At 43.3% G+C, this 22828-nt stretch overlaps 1 protein-coding gene across 1 annotated transcript in view; it reads right to left on the bottom strand.

Annotated features, from left to right (window-relative positions):
• Window positions 1–18414, bottom strand: part of slc23a2 (solute carrier family 23 member 2) — a gene marked incomplete at its 3' end in the record, with an annotated part of 43070 nt that extends 24656 nt beyond the window's left edge. Inside the window, exon 1 of the mRNA XM_083644085.1 lies at window positions 18185–18414. The remainder of the gene's footprint in view (window positions 1–18184) is intronic.
• Between the last annotated feature and the right edge of the window lie 4414 nt (window positions 18415–22828).

Genomic DNA, 22828 nt, shown 5'->3' with positions numbered 1-22828 from the left:
TCCAAATTGCTCCTGATGGTGTGCCACCACCCTGCGTGGTAACCTGCCGCCATCGGTGTATGAATGGGTGAATGTACCTACTGATTGTAAAGCACTTTGGATAAAGGCGCTATATAAATGCAGGCCACTTACCATTTACCATTTACTCTTTTTGTGTTACCGAAGCACCTTAAGATTTCATTGCATTTTAAGGTGCGCTATATAAATAAAATGATCGGGTTATTAATTCCTTTGTCTCAAGATGCACAAACATAAGAGCCTTGTATCTTTAAAACTATGTAGAGACTATCATCAAAGTTCTTCATTATTCATTTGAATCCAAAAAGACTGTGTGAAAGCAATAGACCGAATCACAATGTTTTCAATAACGTCCGGGTAGACAACGCCTGCATCAGGTACATACAATTTAATGGAGTGGAGCAAACTGGGCAGGGAACAACTGAGATGAAGAGAAAAATGGTTAAGTCTAAAACACATGTTTGATGCCTTCACATCTCATTAATTAACAAGACTTTCACTAATGTTAGTTTAGAGAAATAAGTTACCTGTTGGGCCACAGAATAAAAACAATTACAGCTTGAGTTCACCCAAAACTAGCAGCTGGTCCGACCAGTGGTGAGATGTCACTGTTGGGAGTGAGATTTGGTTTATCAACAAACTAAATACAACCAAACATCAGAAAGGTCGTCCCACCGTGTTTAACTAGGGTAAGGGTATAGTGTATATCTTTAACATTACAATCACGGCTGAAAATGACAACAGAAACAAACAACAAACAAGTTTGTGATATCTCCACAATTTAAATAAATAGGCAGGTGTCTACCCGGAAGTACCGGTTGTTAACGCAACGTCACGGTGATTAGGTCTATATGAGGACAATAAATCTTCCAAATGTCTGATTTCAGATGTCTCACATCCCTTTAACAATACCAAGTGTTAATGACAAAATCCATGGCAATGGTCAACTTTTCTGACCAGTGAGGACTTTCCCCTGGATCAGTTTACCTACAGCACATGCTGAAAAACACAGCACATATTTGGACCTGTGCTTCCCAGCCTGCGGTTCAGTGAGCTGTGTACAGTAGTGTGACAGACAGTATCTCAGCAGCCCCTGGGTGACTGGGTCTTAATGAAGCGAGCGTGCCAACACTAGACCATAACACATAGCATGAAAAGAGACTAATCTGCCCATCTCCAATGTCGCCCAAGATAATACATCCATGAGACATGTGCTTATTTTGTCCAGGTCATGGTGTTGTGACTGCCATAGAGAAAGAAAGAAATGTACAGACAAAAGAGTGTGCAAGCACATGTGTCTGATTATGTAACGGAGGTAAGGGGATTTCTGCGGTTGCACAAAAATAAAATGGCTTTCGGATCGGATTATGAAAAAGCAATCATGATCAGATGAATTTAGGCAAAACTTATGGCTGGGCGATCTGGCCAAAATCAAATATCACAATATTTTTAACAGATACCTCAATGTCAATATTGCGACAATATTATAAATTAGCTATTGGTGCTTTCACAAAATATGTTTTGTGATCATCAGTAGTAATGTGGGGTATAATGTCTAACTTGGTAAAGGCAAATAATATAACGGCTAGAACAGTCTGGTAAGTTGAGAAAATCACATCACTTTAATGTAATGCAGCCTTTAAAACCAGGAAAAGACAACACTTATGCCATTTGATAATATTACAATATCCAAACTCTAAGCAGAGATAACTCCTCCCAGAGTAACTCTACCCAGGCTGCTGGACACGGACAGTGTTACTGCCTGGCTCAATAACCATGGTGGCCTGATCTGTGCTTCCTGTACAGGCTTGTGCTGTGCTTCGTGGGATTCCACTGGAGGAGGATTGCACACCAGATGTTTGTGCTGTGTCTGCACTTTCATCTCCGGCGCTAAATTTGTGTGTGAGACTGTGCGTGTGTACATGACATGTCACATGGTCCCAAGTCCATCCCCTCCAGATGTTAGTCTGTCACTTAGTCATAAAAATTGTACTGCAACAATTTGGGTTAGACCACTATGGCTTTACTTCCCCACAGTTTCAGAGCTTTTGACACCCAGTTCTAACCCTTCTAAGAATCGAGTTCTGGAGGCAAATCCTGAATCATTTTGGGGATTTATGGGGGGTGGGCATGAAGATGGTGATATTTAAAGATATACTGCACTGAAACTGAACCCAAAAATATTGCTATCAGCCTTGAAAAACCCGAACATTCTCATTAGTCATAATCACAGAAACAGACTTTTTCAATCTAAAAGGGTTGCTCCGTATTGCATTTGTTATTCATTATAACTCAAATGTTTGATATTGAGGACTGCATATCTCAGTTATAAAGTTACTAGAAGGTACTTTTCCCCTTAACTCACCCTTGTCCTCTTCTCCCTGTTTTATGGCAGTTGGCATCCTACAGTATGTTGCATTACCGCTTCTTACATGTATAGTCCAACCACTTACATACAGTAGCCTCAGCAAGGAAGGATTTATTACATCACTGATGATATCACAATTGCTCAAGTGACATCACTGATGATGACATCACAATTGATCAAGTGGCATCACTGATGACATCATAATTCACTTTATTCACACAACTTATTTTGCCCCGAGAAGTGAGTTTCCCATTCATTTTCTCCATAGCCATGTAGTGGTGATGAGTGGTAATTGCAGGTGAGATACAAAGTGTTGCATAATTTGTGACGTTAGTCACTTTGTTCGGCCATAGTAACCAGTGCCACCCGTAATGGTAGCAGAGACCGCAAAAAAGTAGCTTGCTATCCTATTTCACACAAGTTGTCGGGAACCTTCAGTAACCTAGAGTGTGTCTATTGTGTTAGCTCCGCCCACCCTGTGTCAAGTTCATAAATGCTGGAATACTGAAAATGCAAAGACTTTCATCAATGGGCCATAGGCTCAATCACCATTGTGTTAACTCACAATCAGATAGATAGTGATTTAGCATTAGCATATTTATTTAGATGAAAACCTTTGAGATTATAACAAAGTTATCGTGCAGGTGGTCGTGGCAAACTTTTGATCGGTACCAACGAGCAGTCAGAAGCTTTCTTGACAATGGTTTGCTCTCTTATTCTGACCTCCAAGTGGCAGAAGGGAGGGAGGCACAGTAGTTAGAGTTTCAGGTTCAAGCAGGCATCTGTCCTGCTGAAATGTCTGAAAAAGATTCCCTAGAAGGTCCAGGGCCGCTGCTCCGTACAAAACCCTGCATGTGCTCTGACCTCCAAGAAGGCGAGCTGTAATTCCTGTAAATTACACGTGGGGAAACTTCCAATAGCTGACCCAACATAATACATTAGTCAAAGTATTTCTGCAATGTGCGTGCGCGGGAACTTGAGGACATGAGGTTATGTATGTGTAACACTCAACATGACATGAGTGGTTTGTATTTCACCAGCCGGGGGAGAGTGGGAGACTGTAAACTCATGCAAGGCCATGTTTACATTGGTCGACTTCCTGTCAGTGGAGCAGAGGTGAACGGAGGAGATAAGAGGGATGGTCACAACACCCCAGCACAGTGATAGTGAGAACAGGCCGTTATACAAAGAAAAAATCCTGTACAGAGTATCTGTGTTCAATTCTATGCCCTGAAGCATTGCAGCATGGGTAAATTGCCTAATTCCATTAACGTTCCTTAAAGGACCAGTTTGTAGGATTTAGTGGCATCTAGCTGTGAGGTTGCAGATTGCAACCAACTGAATACGCCTCCCCTCAAGTGTGTAGGAGAACCTACGGTGGCCACTAAACTCACGAAAAAACACAAAAAGCCCTCAAGCAGTGCTTGGTCCGTTCTGGGCTACTACTATCCACAAATATTTGTATGTACTGTAGATATAAAGGGCTCATTCTAAGGCAGTGATACTCAACTGGCGTCCCGCGGGCCACATGCGGCCCGCGGGCGCCCCCTGTGTGGCCCGTGATGGAATTGCACACATTTATTTATTATTATTTTATTTATTTTTATTTTTTACAGTGCACCTGAACGCAACATGCAAGATACCCGCTGAATAAGTGTCCAAATGTTCATGTCATTCTGGCCAATACTCACACTTCTGTTATAGCATTTCAGGAATATGGAATATCTTCCAATAATCTATGATTTAGCTGCTAAATACCGCCGTCTGCTCGCTACCCAGGCACTTATGTATGTACTTAACCTAACTAACTATCCGGTGTGCACAACATTGTCAGACTAAACTCCGGCTGACATCCCAAAAACCTACAATCCACTACAGAAAAATGTATATTGATTGTTTATTAACTGGCCCCTGGCCTTCTATCATTTCACGAAAGTGGCCCCCGGGCAAAGCAAGTTGAGTATCCCTGTTCTAAGCTAACGAAAACACAATTCTTATTTTCAGGGTATTATAAACTAATACTTTTGAATAATATATTCCATTTCTGCCATGTCCATTCCGCTAAATGTCACATCACAGTGGATCTTTGAATATCACAAGATGACATCAACTACCGTTAAAGTCAGGGCAGCAACGACTACAAAAATGTCTACAAATCCTAATCAAACTAACGGTGGAATGTTAAAGGAGGACTTACCCCCTAGATATGTATTAGAACAGTGATTTGAAAATACCTATGGAAAAAACCAAGAAATGACATATGCTCTTGTCTATACTGGACTCTTTGGCTGTGTTGAAGTCCAGATTTTTTTTCGGAAATCGACGCCATTACAGTTTGCCTATTGCCTCAAAAATAATTTATTTGAGAGGGGCCATATCTGTATAAATATCAACAATTAGCCAACGCTGGTGGCCTGTATGGAAAGAGCTTTGCTCAAAATGGTTGAAAGTTATATCAATTTGGTAATTCAGTGGCGAACTAGAAATTTAATTATTTTTCTGCATGTAACTCTATGGCAGTGTGTTGAACTACGTTACGAGAGCAAAGTGGCATGGGCTCGTTACAGCAGCACACCGCACAATACGACAAACCCCCCGTTCTGGGGTAACACAATGCGAGATTTCTCTACGTCATTCCCTCGTCCAAGTTGCCATATAGTCCCTTTTTCATTTTAGTTTGGGGGCTTTTCGTGATTGTTGTTAAAAGTTGTGCAAAAGTTTTTTCCTCTCAGCGCAGTGCAGGCTGCCTGCGCCTCCTCCCTCCTGCCAGACCCCGGCTGGCGAAACAGCCTGTTGCATGCATGGGGCGCTTGTAACCTCACGGAGCAACAAACAAACAGACAGAAATAGCTGGTGTGCGATTTAGAGAATACAGTCTGAGATTGGGTACAGGATTGAGGGAATCCCGCATCTGTTTGCGAAGGTGCGACTGGACAGGACGCTTTTCACAGACGGGCACAGTAGTCGGAGCGAGGCGAGTGTCTCTCAGGGCTACTCAGGGCAGAGCTGCAGATCTCTCCTTCTCCTCCGCGCATTCAGTCTGTCCAAAATCATTACCGATATAATCTCAGTAGGAGGGATGCAGGGAAATGATAGTAGCCGATGTGTTTAGAGAAGCTTTGTCACGTTGTCACGTCGTAGTATAGCGTTATATTTTACATGTGCGCTAAACTGCGACCATATTTGTTTGCGGAAATATCAGACTGCTCTCTCTACTCTCAGAGCACAGAGAGCTCTGCTCTGCTGCGCGCGCCCGCGGAGCTTGGAGCTAGTGCATGAGGTTTACAGTAGGACTCTCTCCCGCCTGGCTGGGCTGGAGACAGCTGCTTCCAACTCGGACTGATAATATATACATCATCATTCGAGCTTATTCAGGTAAGATATTAATAAAGTAGTGACACATTCAGCGGGAAACTAACTATAATTAAGACATGTGCCAACTTTGACGACGTTTGGTTCAGTATTTTAAGAGCAAACTTCAATAGGAATAGGCTTGGAGTTCTGAGGAGCCGAAAGGGTACAGGGGGGGTAGGGGAGTAATTATCTTGAAATCCCATAGTCTTTGGGAACACTGTGACGTCAAAGTGTTCCTAATCTCCCATTCATTTGAGAAAAGAAAAAAAAGCAGTCTTTGACCCTAAGAGGGCGCTTATGCCAGGTATGCTGCTGAAAAATGATACAAATGGTAAAATGGCAACAGTTTGGTGTCAAATGTGGAAATTTTGACCAGAATTCTTCACACATCACCCCCAAAGTCATATATATTGGTTAAAAGCTGAAAAAAAGTGTTTTGGAGGTAAGTCCTCCTTTAAGTTTCACTTTTGTTTTCACACTGAAAACACTGAGTTCAATGCTGCTGGGCTGATGTCTGCCTTTAATTAAGCCTTACCTGACTGACTGCCTGACCTAAATTTGCCTTGTGATGCCCTCGGCAGCACCGTGAGAAAAACCTGAGATGGTTGAGATAGGGGGTCACATACATACCCGGTATGTGTTCCCATCTTTGACTACAGGATCTACAGAGGTGTGTAGAAGATGACGTGTTAGCGTACACATTCGTTTTTCCAATTCTCATAAGAATCTTGTAGTAATACATTATTATATATTATCTGATTATGGGATGCTGGGGAAATCTCTCTGCATCCTGTGCAGCCAACCTGCTGCTAATTGAAAAAACATTAAGTACACTTAACTAGTCCATACCCGTAATCTCAATTGCCCTCCAGGGCCGAAGTCCAACTTAATTACTTCGGGACCAATTACCACTACTTCACTCACACAGTTGGGAAAACAGCACACAGGCACACCACTCAGTCTTTACTTTATTATGACAACTGTAACTTTCACAATAGATCCGTTTGCTATCTGCTACAACTTTCTAAGTCTTTACTTTATGACAACTGTAACTTTCACAATAGATCTGTTTGCTATCTGCTACAACTTTCTAAGTCTTTACTTTATGACAATAACGAGATCCGTCTGCTATCTGCTACAACTTTCTAACTTCTCTGCTACAATTTCCCTTCTGCTCCGATCCATTCACCGTCTCACAACCACACTCTCACACACACTTCACCAGACTCACTAAGCACAAAACACTTCACACCACCCTATTCTCAAGACAAAAGCTCATAAACGGCTTACATTTGGGAAAATGGAAAAATAATCTTAGTCACTCACTCCCCATCTATGCCAATGCTCAATGCCCATGTGCAGTTTCAAATTGATTGGCCAACAAACCGCATGAGCCACATTGTTATGGTTTTTGAAGCAAGCATAAGCATTGCAAAACTAAGTTACTTTTAACCAAGAGTAACTTCTGAGGCGAGGAACAAAGTAAATTAAGTAATTAATTACTTAAATGTAACTTTTACCCAACAATTACAGTGATTTATTTACAGTAGTTCAAAGACAGCCAAACCTAACGTGGGCTTAGGCAAAACAAATAGTCAGATGAGACTGGGAAACTTGAATTCTTCACTGAAAACTAGACACTAATGTGTGATGATGTTGAGCTACAAAGCCAGTCCCTCTTGTCCCTTATATAATAATAAAGTTGTTATGTTACTCTTAATTCACTGCTTTTTGATGAGGCCTTGCCTCATCTAGGGGAGACTATAAAATAAATAGTGTGTGTCCAAGAAATATCAGGGCATTTTACTCAACCCGCTTATGTTTTTTTTTCCTTAGTTCAAACTTAGTCAAACATTAATAGTTTTGGTTGGGGTAGTTTAACTTGGCATGCCTCTACGTGTATTTACTACTATTTTACACTTAAGTGCTAGTTGCTTAGTCCTTAAATCAAGAAATAATATGTTCCATTTACTCAACCTTGATGAGTTTTCGTATCTTTTAGTTCCAAGATAGACAGATCATTTGTGATGTGTCTAGAGAGCAGGATGAGCAACCATGCGCCACGGAGGGCCAAGACTCTGCAGGTTTTCATTCCAACCGACGACTACAGCATGTGATTTCACAGTTCCTCCTCTCTGGTTGAAGGTGTTTTAAAAACTTTTAATCAGTGTGATCTAATGTCCGCTTTAGAGTGACTACCACCTCTGTTCCCCTTTTCCTCACGTGCTCTGGCAACAATAAGGCTTACGGGTCAAGAGGTCATTGACCTCAGGGAGCAGAGGGCAGGGCTCAGGGCTCTACACCATTCTAATGTAAAACCTGTAACCCCATTCTTTTAAATCAGCAGCAAAGATCCTGACCCCCAATAGCCTACATATTTCCATGCGCGCACACAACACGCGCACACACACACACACACACACACACACACACACACGTATCTCATTACATGTTCTGTAATAAGACTGAAAATGCCCTACATACAAAGTCAATGCAAACAACGTGAGCAGACGTGAATGACACGATATTCGCCTCAGCCACTATTCGCTCGAGTTGAAATTTTTGAGCTGCTTGATGAATCTGAACATCTAAAAAATAAGTCAAATATGCAAGCAATGTCAGGATTTTAAACATGTTTGATGTCCTTCATCATAGCACGGCCAAATTTATGAACTTCCAAAAATGAAGGAGAAGAAGAAGGAAAAAAAGTGCTTGCACTGTGCAGTTGACCTTTTTAATAATGTGGCTGGTCCAAAGCCAACCCCTCCTGCTTTCTTTAGTGCTCTACTACAGCTCATCAGCAGGTGGACTCCTGAGCTAAGCTGTGCACAAATATTGTCTCAGTTCAAGAAACCCAGGCAGCAGGAAAGACAGTAACACAGTGACGTTGGATCAGGGTCCTGCCTTCCACTGTACTTCTATCATGTTCTCCCTGTAACACGTACACTACTACACGTACCCACACAGCATGCCATCAGCAGCACAAAAATTGAAAGGTTAGAAACATAAATCCCATTCGCTCTTGTATAAGGTACTGTACTGTGTGTCCAGACAGCTCCACCACCCACAAGCTTCGGCATTTTCCCATCAAGACCAGCAAGCATGGTGACCCAGCAGGCATGGTGACCCAGCAAGTATGGTGACCCAGCAAGTATGGTGACCCAGCAAGTATGGTGACCCAGCAAGTATGGTGACCCAGCAAGTATGGTGACCCAGCAAGTATGGTGACCCAGCAAGCATGGTAAAGACCCAGCAGGCATGGTGACCCAGCAAGTATGGTGACCCAGCAAGTATGGTGACCCAGCAAGCATGGTGACCCAGCAAGTATGGTGACCCAGCAAGTATGGTGACCCAGCAAGTATGGTGACCCAGCAAGCATGGTGACCCAGCAAGTATGGTGACCCAGCAAGCATGGTAAAGACCCAGCAGGCATGGTGACCCAGCAAGTATGGTGACCCAGCAAGTATGGTGACCCAGCAAGTATGGTGACCCAGCAAGCATGGTGACCCAGCAAGTATGGTGACCCAGCAAGTATGGTGACCCAGCAAGTATGGTGACCCAGCAAGTATGGTGACCCAGCAAGTATGGTGACCCAGCAAGCATGGTGACCCAGCAAGTATGGTGACCCAGCAAGCATGGTGACCCAGCAAGTATGGTGACCCAGCAAGTATGGTGACCCAGCAAGTATGGTGACCCAGCAAGCATGGTGACCCAGCAAGTATGGTGACCCAGCAAGTATGGTGACCCAGCAAGCATGGTAAAGACCCAGCAGGCATGGTAAAGACCCGGCATGGAAATACCCCGCTCAAGACAACTCGGACCACCGGAAAAAATTGGTTCAGACCTGTAAAAAATGAATTGAACGGTCGTCCAGGCCGGAATTACAGCTCAGAAATTCAAGTATCATCCAGAGCTCTGCTTTGTCCGAGTTGACGTCACAGTCATATTAAAATGGTGACTTGTATCGTTAATGGTAATCACTGAATTATTATAAAGACGTTTGTTAATGTTTTAACACAAAATTTGATGTCTCAATTATGTAATGTTAACGTTAATGTGCGTTTGTGTCATCTATGTTTCGCTCTGATTAGAGCAATATGTGAAATTCAGCATTCGGTTAGCATTGTTAGCTAGTAGGTAGCTACAATGCTACACGGGTTGCTATAGCAACCTATAGCCTGTGTTTGGTCCCCCCACCCATGCGGTATAAAGGCCCAGCAGGCATGGTAAAGGCCAGGGTATCTATTGTTGCTTGTAGTTTAGTGACATTTTGAAATAATCCCACCCTGAGTCAAAGCCCTGCCTTTGCTCACAGTGGGAATGCTCATTTCCCTTTGTACCGCAACTGTGAAGGGAGGGGACAGAGGAACTTAATTTAGCCTTTTCAGTTTCAAAATGACATGCCTAAAGCACCTAACCTACCTAACTAGTTTGTTTAGCATACCTGCCAACATTAAGCTGCGATGTCATACCTGCCAACATTACGCTGTGATGTCATACCTGCCAACACCAGGCTATGATGTCATACTGTACCTGTAAACATTGGGCTGTGAAAAAGAGGGAGATTCTCTGGGGTATCGGCAAATGCACGTCCCCCCTCCAAAATCAGGTCCACTGAGCACTGAGGCTCCATCAGTGATGTGACTTGTTGTTCTGTCAAAACCCAATGAATTTAGATAGTGGAATTGTGTGGCATGCATGGCATCCACATGCTATCCCAAAATCACCATATTGATATGATTCCAGTGAAGGAGGATAATATTGAATTATCACTCAGCCAAGCTATATGGAAAGACCAGTGTTTCAAGAGAATGATGATGTATATATATATATATATATATATATATAGGGAGGAGACAGGGCAGACAACTAATGACAAGGCAGAGAACGATAAGGAGAAACTACAGTGGGGAGTGGGTGATAGCAGGCTTTTCTGGGTGAGGCAATATTATCCACACACACACGGTCTTGATACCAGACCCAAGACAGGAAACAGATCAATAAATATACAAGATTTTCCATTTCAATATGCAACAAAGTATCCCATGTCAAATCAATTAGCCTGCACAGTGGAGCTGAATAAAATAAATAAACCAGTGGTCCATTCATTTCCTGGACAGCCGAGCAACCGATGGGGTGAAGGTCAACAAGCTTGTCCAAGCTTTCTTGTTTTCCGAATGATGCAATTTAGTTTGAACCAGTAATCGACTGGTTCTGCCTGGCAAGAGCAAAATGTGTGACAAGTTGATTGCAGCCATTCAAAAACATCCCATGTCTATAACATGAACACTTTTTTTTTGTTTATTTTTGAACTAGTTATGTCAAGTGAGCTTTGTAGCTGCAAACAGACCACAGATGGAATCACACCAACTCTCACACCAACCAGCATTAGTCAGCAGCCAAACAACCACAAGGTTGCTCGCCATGTGAACGAACTGGATTCAAGAGTTTTCATTTAACTTTTCATTTATTCATTTCACCACCCAGTTCTATTATGGGAGCTTGCTGCTCTACACTGATGTTAGGGGTTCATTTGGAGTGGAGCAACAAGCTTAGAAGTAACAAGTACTTAGCTTGGCAAAGGAATACTACAAAACTTTCCTGGCGAGAAGAAAAACATCTTCTGATGTGGAATTAATTAAATATTTGTACAATTCACAAGCATAGCATCTAGGAAATCAGTAGTGTTTGATTTTTTCATTAGGAGAAAGCACTGCTCGTATCGATACTGTTGCAAATGAGTATTGTATCCATTTAAAATTTTTATTATTGAGACTTATCGATACTTTTGACAACCTTATTTTGTGGCAGCCCACCACAATATCAGCACTGACACAATATCCACTCTTTAATTGTAGAACTGTGTCTGTCGCTCACTCTCTCTCTTTCTCTGTCACTCACCTAGTCTCGGTTTCTCTCATGCGTGCTCACGCCCTCACCAAACAGTAGATATAATGTAACAATATTAAAGGTAGGGCTGGCCGACAATTCAATATTATCGTTTAATCGTGGAATTGTATCATGATGATATGGTGATTTTGGGATATCGTGACAGTGACACACAATCTCCTGTCTAAATTGATGATAAGTATAAAATGAAGTATGAATTTTTTTTAAGGAATATTATTTGAATATTTCTATTTTGCTTGACATCTGTGGCGATCGCCCAAAATACTAATGACGTTTCCAGCATCATTGTTGTTTCACACACCACACACGCACCCATTGGTGTTGTCAGCCAGTAAAATGATGCTACGCTTACTTACCCAAGTCCAGCCCATTACGTTTCAACGTCCTTTATCATGTCTGGAAAACAGTATGTCGTCAGATGCCTTTGACGAGGAGCCGGGAGCGGTCGCAGGAGCTGGGCCTCCGTTTGTGCTGTTGGGCTTCGTTTATCGAACCAGGAGGTGCGCTACGTTAAATCCGTGTGGCCAGGTGTTATCTCTCTTTGGAGAGAACACCAGCGGACGTGAATCTTCAGAGACTCTCCAAGTGTACTCTTCTTCTATTGGCAAACGTGAGTCAGCCAAAATGGCACGCTGATCCTTTTTGACAACACTAATTTATTTGCCTGATTGCCTTAATTTTGTGGTGTTTGTGTTTTGTCTTAAGCTGCTGTATCGCTGCTGTATTGGCTTAGTATTTCCGTGTTTGTTCATGTAGGGAGCCGGGAAATCCCGAAGTGGACTCCGTTTCATGTGGACTGGGATTCCGATGAAAACGGTGTCTGGGAAAGCCCGGCTTGGATTTATGTGCTTGTTGAACGATGGAACTTGGAATGGACTGAACTGAACTGTTGATGACATGGTTTTTTCCCCCTCTAAATACACATTCATTGCATTTGAGCTGCCTGGTGTTGTGTGCATTATTTGTTTTCAATCCTTTATTGATAGCTGTTGTAGAAAATTGCAATTCCATTGGCTCATATAATAATCAATAAGCTATAATTGCATACACATATGTATGTGTATACATATGAGTTATTAGTTATAAATGCATATCACAGACAAATGCAATACAGACGCCATACTCAGTCAGATAACCTATAAGGCACATGAGCAGCTCTTTCTATCTCACACTGTGCAGCACTGTCATGGTGCCCTTGCAGGACTCAAGAGTTGCCTTCAAAACTCACGTCAAGACAGATGCAGATGCAGGTTCACATAGTTACATATTTCATTCCATTCTTAGATTCCATTCCACATAGACAGACAGCTGATGTCATTTTGGCCTTGAGCGGAGCACAGTGACAAGATCACACAGAGATCACTCTCTCAACTCCTGCACAATTCTGTGAGACAACTTTCCTGGACTCCTGGCTTCATTATTTTCATGTCTGGTCACCGGTCTCATCATTTTGGCTTGAGATACCATTTGGTTAATGCGGATGAAGAATGGTGATATTGATACAAATTCCATTCTACAACAATAGCCTATATATATATTGACAATAATACCCCAAGCCCGTCGGAAAACACTGAAATATGTTTTATTTTATATAAATAATTCTATAAGTCTGCAGATCCGAGGGTAACACAAAGTTGCGGGTCCTGACCATGGACTTATTATAAGATGGACTGGGCATTGGTCCTGTTCAGTGAAGCCGCTGCATGTTAGATCATTTGCTCCAAAAGGAATTAAATCATAAAGTTAATCAAAATGCCACGAAAACATTAGGCTAGCTTAGTCAACACAGCAATCCCCCCAGTGAGGCTGAGGGTGAGTGAGTGAGGCCTGCCTCCACCTCCGGTCCGCGCTGAGAGCACTCAGCAGTCAGCAGCAGCCCGGAGGTCTGAAATCTCCGACAACCAAAATCAGATTTTCGTACAGGCGTCATTTTGATAAACTGATCTCATAGTGGGAATCTTCCTGGTTACTTTTGGCGAGACAAAAAATATTACAACTTAAAGTGTCATATTTACAGAGCTAGACTGTATATAAATACACAACGCACTGTGCGCATTCTAGAAACAGCAGCTCTACATAAGAAAGTTCAGAGGGGCGTGGAGCTCTCAGAGGTTCTAAATCAAGGGCGCTACTGCGCAGACTCTGGTTCACTGATCTGGCCGGATTTTGGCTTCAATAAAACATACAGGGAAGAGATAGGGACACTCTCTCCATTCATATATCTCAGTGGTCCTGACATTATCATCACCATGTATAATGTATACAAACTTACACCTATAGAAACTTGGAGGGGAGTGCCAAATAAATTATACAAAAGGTTGTTAGGACAGGTGTCACTCAGGTTTTGCATGATGAGTCAAGTTACACACATGTGAGAAAACAGAAACACTGATGCTTTGCCTAAAGGTCTTTTTTATTACGTAGCACAGGCAGGCAGGCAGGCTGGGGATAATGTCAGTTTGCAGACCAGACACAGTCTCCCTCGCACAAGCACATGGGTGTGCCCTGGCCTTAGCCACCTTCTCATTCATTGAGACAACATCCTAAGAAGACAGAACCAGGATGCTAGATCAGATTGTGTGTGAGAAGACAGAACCAGGATGCTAGATCAGATTGTGCGTGAGAAGACAGAACCAGGATGCTAGATCAGATGTGCGTTGCCGGCCGGGATTCCCCCGTGAGTTTTCTCATGCAACTCATTTCCCCAGGCAGTCCCAGTGGAAACACAGGCAGGTGCAGTGTCATTACTTAGCATATGAGCACCGTCCTGCGCTTCTACTGCGCTCGCTAGTCACTACATACCACAAATAACACTGCACAGAGTCTTATATTAAAAGACCAAATTTCATTTAGAAAAACAAATCTGTCTTTACTACACAAACAAGCATCTATGCAAAAAAAAAAAAAAAAAGATTAGATGCCAAAGGCAATAAATCATTGAGTGACCAGTGACCACACTGGTCGCTTCACACACAAGAAAATCATTAAGCACAAAGAAAAATCATTGAATGGTCATTGATTCTCCAACTCATTATCAGACCCAGACGCGACCAGGCTAAATCCTTGAGTTTCATCTCATTTTAGGACAATGCAATTATGTGTAATGTGTATAGTCAAATGAAGGACAGCTGTTACAGCACACACACACACACACACACACACACACACACACACACACACACACACACACACACACACACACACACACACACACACACACACACACACACACACACACACACACACGACCTTCCTCAGAGGGTCTGTAAAAACAAAGGCCTATGAAAGTCTTTTCGTTTCCTTTTCATTTTGACACAGGAGAGAACAGTGATACAGCCTCAACAAGGTCCCAGTTTCCTCTGTAAACTATAAGGAGGGACTAAATACTGCTATTACAGTGTAGGAGGTCACTGCAATTTAACAGGTCGATCGCTATGTTGTTGCAGTCCTTGTTATGCAAGAATAATATGGTGTGTGTGTGTGTGTGTGTGTGTGTGTGTGTGGTCCTTTAATCCCCATCTCTCTGTATTCCTCTCTCTCTCCATCTTGCACATCCACGTGTTTAGTAAGGCAGAAAGGCAGTGTGTGTGTGTGTGGGGGGGGGGGGGGGGGGGCAGTTATGCATCTCCTCCTTATCTTTTGTTTACTTGTTCAACAACAATAAAACATATCAATGAACAGAGGCTGCAAAAAAACATGAATAATGGTTTTAGGGTACAGTATGTGTGTCATATGGTAAAATGTTACCTTTCAACCATCACCCCACCCCACCTACACAAACACACACCAGGGTTTTGCCTACCATTACAAGCCCTTGACACAGCACCTAAGCGCTCCAAAAAGCCAGGGAGAACCCTGTCACAGTCTCAGGCAGTACAGTGAACCAGCACTACAGTGTAATCTCAGCCACATGCTGCCTACAGCAAACAGGGCCAGGAATCCATCTGTAACCCAACTCACTTTACCGTGCCTCAGCCCCGGCCCGGCCGGACCCCAGAGGCCATCCTCCTCCACTGTATCCCACTCACTTCACTCTGGATTCTGTCTGGTCCAAGACTAATAGAGAGACGCAGGGATGATGTATTTTTGTAGTCAGAACGCGGAAGTCCCGGACTTCCTGGTTCTTCACTGTTTCTGTCTATGGGATTTTTTAATGGGTTTTTGCCGCGATGCTTCAAATAAGGTATCTGGGCAACGCAAGCTCAATCAAACGCGAACCAGAGTTCAGTCGGATAATCTTCACACATGAGGACCACTTTCATGAGTTTTGTAGCATAAATGCGAGCCCTAGAAGTAAAAAGCTTGAGCTAAACTAATCCAGAACTACACACTGTCGCATAGGCTTCCACGTCACGTCAGCACTCAACCTGGACTGTTGTTGATGTGTGCGCTGCTGTGCACCGATTAACCCGGGCTGAACCAGGTGAGGGAAAGAGAATTTCCATGTTCGTCCTTTGAAGTGATGACATTATTGACGTATATATCCCTGTCGACTCAACAGTGTAGTCTCATTTAGCCATTTGCTAGCTAGCCGCCCTTTTAACGGCACGTAAAAGCTTCAAAACTCATAAAAGTGGTCCTCATGTGTGAAGATGATATTACTAAACACTGGTTCGCGTTTGATTAAGCTTGCGTTGCCCAGAGACCTTATTAGAAGCATCGCGCCAAAACCCATTCAAAAATCCCATAGGCGAAAACAGTGAAGAACCAGGAGTGTTAGCATCGATGATTTCCGGACTCGTTCCTGCGGCTCTCTATTCAACTATATTTCTGTGTGTGTGTGTGTGTGTGTTCAACTATATTTCTGTGTGTGTGTGTGTGTGTGTGTGTGTGTGTGTGTGTGTGTGTGTGTATGTGTGTGTGTGTGTGTGTGTTGGGGGGTGGGGGGGGGGGGGTTGTGGGTGGAGAAAATGGGTGGGTGAACTCTTAAAAGTTAAGTTATCCTTTATTTATCCCCTTGGGGAAATTCATCCTCTGCATTTGACCCATCCTCTACTAGGAACCTTCCTAGAACTAGGAGCAGTGGGCAGCCACTGTGCAGCGCCCGGGGACCAACTCCAGTTCTTTTGCCAGTACCTTGGTCAGGGGCAGTGACAGGAGTATTAACCCTAACATACATGTCTTTCTTGATGGTGGGAGGAAACCGGAGCACCCGGAGAAAACCCACACGGACACGGGGAGAACATGCAAACTCCACACAGAAAGGACCTGGGACGGACCGGGGTTCGAACCCGGGACCTTCTTGCTGTGAGGCAACAGTGTTAACCACTGAGCCACCGTGCCTCTTGCTTGAAAGATCAACTTTTCCACATTTGGTTAGATTTAAGGCAAATTAAGGGTCGGCGAGAAAATACAGAGACTAACTAATACAACCTGAGCATATACCGGACCGGTAGTAGTAACTTTAGTAAGCAATATTCTCAGATTGCCTGTTGCTGTAGTGCACACAGTATGGGCTATTGATTCAAGCAAGCTGAGATATGGCATTAAAATCAGCAAATGTAGAAAAGATGAGATGACCATTGGTGGTGAAAAATTAGCCTAGGTAAACCCAGCCACCACGTGACCTGCTCTCTCAGTTCCCAGTCACTAGCAGGTCTGAGAGCAGGTCACGTGGGGGATGGGTTTACCCAGGCTAGTGAAAAATGACAGTAGATGTAAATGCTCCTGACACTTGTGGAGTGAATAGTGACCTGGGATATAATAGTCTGACACCTAGTAGGTCACTCTTGGACCTTGGTGTGAGACGAAAGGCAAACAACATAACATGTAGTATGATAGTGATGAATACTGCCTGACAAAGCACACTTGATCCAGCCCACAGACAGGCAGCATCTTTCTCATCTACATCACTACTACATGGCTGCTCAGAATGCTCACATGAGGAAAATGCACATCTCAATCTTTGATTTTTTGGTATAATGTGCGTGTGCCACTTATATACACACAGTCAGGCACACACACGCGCACACACACACACACCTCCCTAGCACCGTTTCCACGACAACCACATCATCAGGGGCCAATAAATCCTAATGGCCAAATAAGCTCCAGACTAGTGTCCCAGAAAGTAGTGCTGTGATCTATTATTGGTTCTACCTTTCAGGGTATAATGAATGCACGGGTTGGGGGAGGGGGCATTGTCAGTGATGCATGCTTATAGCTCTCCTACATGATATATTTCATATAGGCCCTGATGTCTAGACTTTGAGGTAGGTGGCCTCCACATACCAGGATGAATAGCTCTACTAGTAGTGTGTGCAGTTCGTTGCCGTCATGGATATGGTGACGAGACAGAAATAAAGAGACCAATGATCATCTTGACAAGTTGGGCCTTGTTTCAGAGTCAGCGCATCACCAGGCAGGGACACACTGGCCAACCAATTCCTTTACATCTCATCTCGTTTTCAAAGCGCTGCTTGGACACCTGCGACGACGTGGAAAGGTAAGGGTTTCGCCTGTACATCCCGTTTCTAACATCGTCATAAAGACATTTGTTTATATCCAAGTGGAAATGCCACATTTTACACTCACCTGCCTGAAGAAACGAGTGTCGACAGAGCCCGCTTCCCTTCTCAGCTAACGTTACGTCGGTTTGTCCCCGTGGTTATGTTGTTGGCAGGCGGGCTGAGGGGGAGATAGGCTACGCTTTAGCCCGAGAGAAGTCCGCTTACAGGGGCTGTGGTGGCGAGATGAGGCCGTCTCCACGCCCGCTTTTTCCGATAGAAGCTCTTTTCCACAAACCGTGCTGAAATAGATGCTGGAAGCACTGCCCATGGAGGGATTTTACTTTGCCTTTCATACAGCCACGGCGTTGACTTCTCATTATCACGCATGCTCACACTGACCCTTGACGTCAAGTCTCTACCTCTCGCTCCGCCTTGGAAGCGCGTCTCAGCCAATGGGAGGCGGCGCAGCATTGACGCACGTCACGCACCTCTCTGGGCGAGCTGCCGTCTGATCAATGGTCTCATCTCACACCGACTCGGTCTGTAGCATAGCATAGGTTTGGTAACCTGCTTGCCTTTCACAAGCATCACCACAAGCCGCGTGTCACGTCTCTGTCTCCGTGCAGTTGCTACACCGTCACCAGCACGCAGCAGCACCACCCTCACTGGTCCCTAACAACAGGAAAGTATTTCTGTTCACCAGGCATCTTCCGTGTCAGCTGTGCCAGGATGATGTGTTCAACCACACCGCCATCTTACGGTTATTTGTTTGCACTGAATCACATCATGTGCCGCTAGTTATCGCAGACGCAGAGTGTTCAGGAGATTAAAGCACCCAAACCCTAATGATAAATCAAATATTCCGAGCTATTTTCGATTCTTAGCCAAAATGTTTATGATTCCTTATTGTTACATCCAAAGAAAGTAAAATTCTTGGGTTTCGGCCCCTCGACATAGCAACACATAATGAAATAACAGTAAAGATAGATACTGCTATAATATACTATACTATAATACTATAATAGCCTACATAAGATATCCATGCGTAAAACGAATGTGGGTGTAAAGTGTGGAGGGGCCAATGGGTCGATGCTAGTCTGGGGTCTGGAGCCGTTTCCACCGCTTCTGGACCATGTTCTGGACCTGGGGGCGTAAACCAAGGAACCGGAAACAGTTTACCGGATACATGTGCGCCAAAGAATCTCCCGTGTAGCTAACGTTAGCTAGCTAGATTCTTATTGTTATCAGGCTCGATAACACGAGGTCACTAATGTTAAAAAGTTACATAGTTCATAACAAAATGTTGATGCAATATGGCATCGCCGCTTGTTTGTGGCGACTAGTTATCCTACACAACTCGAATTGGCGTTTCAACGGGGGAACAATAAAAATGTGGCACGTATCCGGTGTATCCGGTTTACGCTGAAGCTGGGCGGGGGGACTACGCTGAGAGATGTAAATCAAGTGTAACCAGGCTCTTCTCCTCGGGAAGAGCCTGGTGAGTGGTGACCATCCAGTTAGGATGCATTCCTTGTGCCTGTAGAAGGCCTATAGGATCTTGGACCCATGCCAAACTTTTTCAAAGAGGCGTTGCTGATCCTCTGCGATGTGGACGCTGATGACCTTGTAGTTGTAGTAGACTCTCTCTACAGTAGACCGCTGAATGATGGCGATGGGGTCCAGCCTCTCTCCTCTCCTCCTGTATTCCACAATCAACTCCTTGGTCGTGGTGACTTTGAGAGATAGTTTGTTTTCCGGCACCACTGTCAGGTTGTTGACCTCTCTCCTGTAAGCCGTCTCGTTGTCAGTAATCAGGCCTGTGGGGGGTTAAGTCCTAGATCCTTGAGCTAGCTTGTTTTTGAGTCTGGAGGGAACTATGGTGTTGATGTCTGGCAGACTGCAGGGAGAGCTGTAGGGTCAATAATCGGTAAAGGGAAATTTTGTAAAGATATTGGCTATTCCACATATTCTATGAAGCATGTGTTTGTCCTATTTTTAGTTATGCAGCTGGAGTATGGGGTTACAAGGATGCCAAAAAAAGAAGATTGCATCCAGGATAGAGAGCCATAAGATGCTTCTTTGGTTTCTTCTTTGGTGCATTTGCCCCTACTCTTGCCATACAGGGTGATATGGGTTTAGTGGAGATTAAACTAAAGGGAGAAATTATATGGCTGTGAAACCGCCTCAATATGCCAGAGAGTAGGTTAACAAAGGTCTTCAACTGGGACAAGGCTCACAGTCACCCCTGGATAAAGGATTTTTTTCTACTCGAGGCAGACCTGTCATATATTTTTCACAACATTCTTCTTTGCTGTATGCTTTGCAAATTATGTTGAAACAAAAGTTATCTCTTAATTATAGAGAGGAATGGGCAACGGACATATAGATCATATGTTCAGATGCAGCCGCATTTTGGTCCTGAGCCTTATGTCACTTCCTTTCTAACCAGAAACCAGATCTCCTTATGTGCTCAACTGATAATTGGTATCCTGCCTCTTGGTATTGAAGTAGGGCGGCTCACAGCGATACCAGAAGAGAATACGATATGCAATGTCTGTGATCTAAAGGATGTTGAAAATGAGTTTCATTTCATGTTTTATTGTACTCTGTGTATGATGATTTGAGGATTTCCTTATTTGATGAAATGCAAAAGCAAAAACCTGAGCTCTTCGGGGCAGATGGTGGCCAGAAGTTGGAGTGGTTGTTTAACACTGAAGTATTTAAGATTGCTAACTTTATTTCTAAGGCCTGAAATAGAAGGCAAGCACAGCTCGTTCAGTAGGTTCAGGCTTCAGCTTCAGTAGGTTCATGCTTAGGTTCAGTAGGTTCAGGCTGTGGTTTTCATGCTGTACAACTTCACTGTATGTATTTGGGGTGTTCACAGCTATATGTTGATGATCATTGTTTGTTTAAATGATGAACAGTAAAAGTGTCCTCTAAGCCCATATGGGCTGGGCTTCATTGGAACCACGACACTTTAATAAAGAAAGTCAATCAATCAATCTAATCTAAGATAATCTAAACTATTCATTTTGCTGCCATTATGATGAGACAGTTGCCTGTGGAGTCTCCCAGACACTCATTTGTCACATGGCTCACAGCGCTGACAGCTTGTTTCTCATTCCTCTGTAAACCATGAGTCAAGATGGAAAAGTACAATTATGAAAAAAGGTGTGTAATTAAGGCTCTGTTAAAACAAAGTCAATGCATGGTTCCATTCAAGATGGATCTCATGAGTCCTGGGGGGCATTTTAGTCAGGGCATGAACACTAGCTCAATTTGTTTCACATTTGCGTCAGAAGCAAATGTGATCCGGGTCAGTAGAAACATGTGCCTCACACGTATATAGTGCAGATGCGTTGTTTGTCTACTAAAGCTTGGATTTGCCCGTACTGCGGTGTCAAAAGAGCCATGCAGTCTTAACATGCACAAAACCCTGTTGTGCTATTCTCAAAGGGTGGTCCATCAAAAAGAGAAAATGCTCCACTCTTCCTGCTGTTATCTCCTGACTTACAGTAAACAGTTGTCCAGTTCTGTGTTAAATCATATGGTGACACTTTTCAATAAGGATCACTAAATTAACGGTTAGTTAAAGCTTAATAAGCATTAGTTAATGCTTAATAAGCATGAGCTAACCCTTAGTTAATAGGTTAGAGTTATCCCTCGGTTAGAGTTAACCATTAACTAACCCTACCCCTAACTTTCACCCTGACCATTAACTTACTCTAACTATTAAATAATGCATCAATTAATATCTCGTTTATGAACACCATTAGTAAATGTTTAGACAGTGACACATTAGTTAACTGTTAATTACTAACCCTTAATTTAGTGACCTTTATTGTCAACTTTAAAGTGTTACCAATCATATAGCAAAACAAATCTTCCCAAACGGTGGTGCAAAATTAAATGGAGGTCTGTGGCCCTGTGTTTGAGGGTTCTTGACATGTGAATGTGTGGGAAACCCTGACACAGGCTACTCAACACTATCCCTGATTATGAGAGAGGAATATGTGTGTGTGAGGCTCGCTGGGGGGAACCCGACAGTCTAAACTACTAGGCGCTATAGCTACTCACCCATGCATACGCATGCACGCGCGCACACACATGCACACACACGCGCGCACGCACACACGCACGCATGCACGCACGCACACACACACACACACACACACACGCACACACACACACACACACACACACACACACACACACTCACAGAATGGAACTGATTGAGGCCTGTGTACATGAATGTAAGTCCAATCCTTCCAGTCACGTGCACCTCTGACTGTGGGATAGAAGGACTCTATGGTCTCTTGGTCTCTGACCCTCCGACAAAGTCTACCTTTGAACAGCAGAACATTGGACTAACGCACATATAGCACACACACTTTATTTTAACTTAATTTTCCTATGGAATTAATGGACTTTGAAGGACTTCATGTACTATGGACTTGAGTAGGCAAATATGCCAAGGACAGATGTCCTATATACGTTTAAAAAAAGAAGTCCTGTGTAAAAAAGAAAAGAAAACATGTAATGGCTCTATTGATGTAATATTTGGTAATTGCTATGTAATAAGCAATTAGGGGCTGGTATGTTTCCAATTTCTCTTTAAATGAAGTATTATATTATTATTGTTTGATGATTATGATTAATTGTTCTATTGGGTGGGAATTATTTTCCTAATTAATTTGGTTTATTTACTTGGGTATAATACAGGGTCGGT

This window comes from Poromitra crassiceps (genome assembly GCF_964638095.1).
Source record: "Poromitra crassiceps genome assembly, chromosome: 10".
Classification (NCBI taxonomy): domain Eukaryota; kingdom Metazoa; phylum Chordata; class Actinopteri; order Beryciformes; family Melamphaidae; genus Poromitra; species Poromitra crassiceps.
This window is presented reverse-complemented; position numbering and strand designations above follow the sequence as displayed.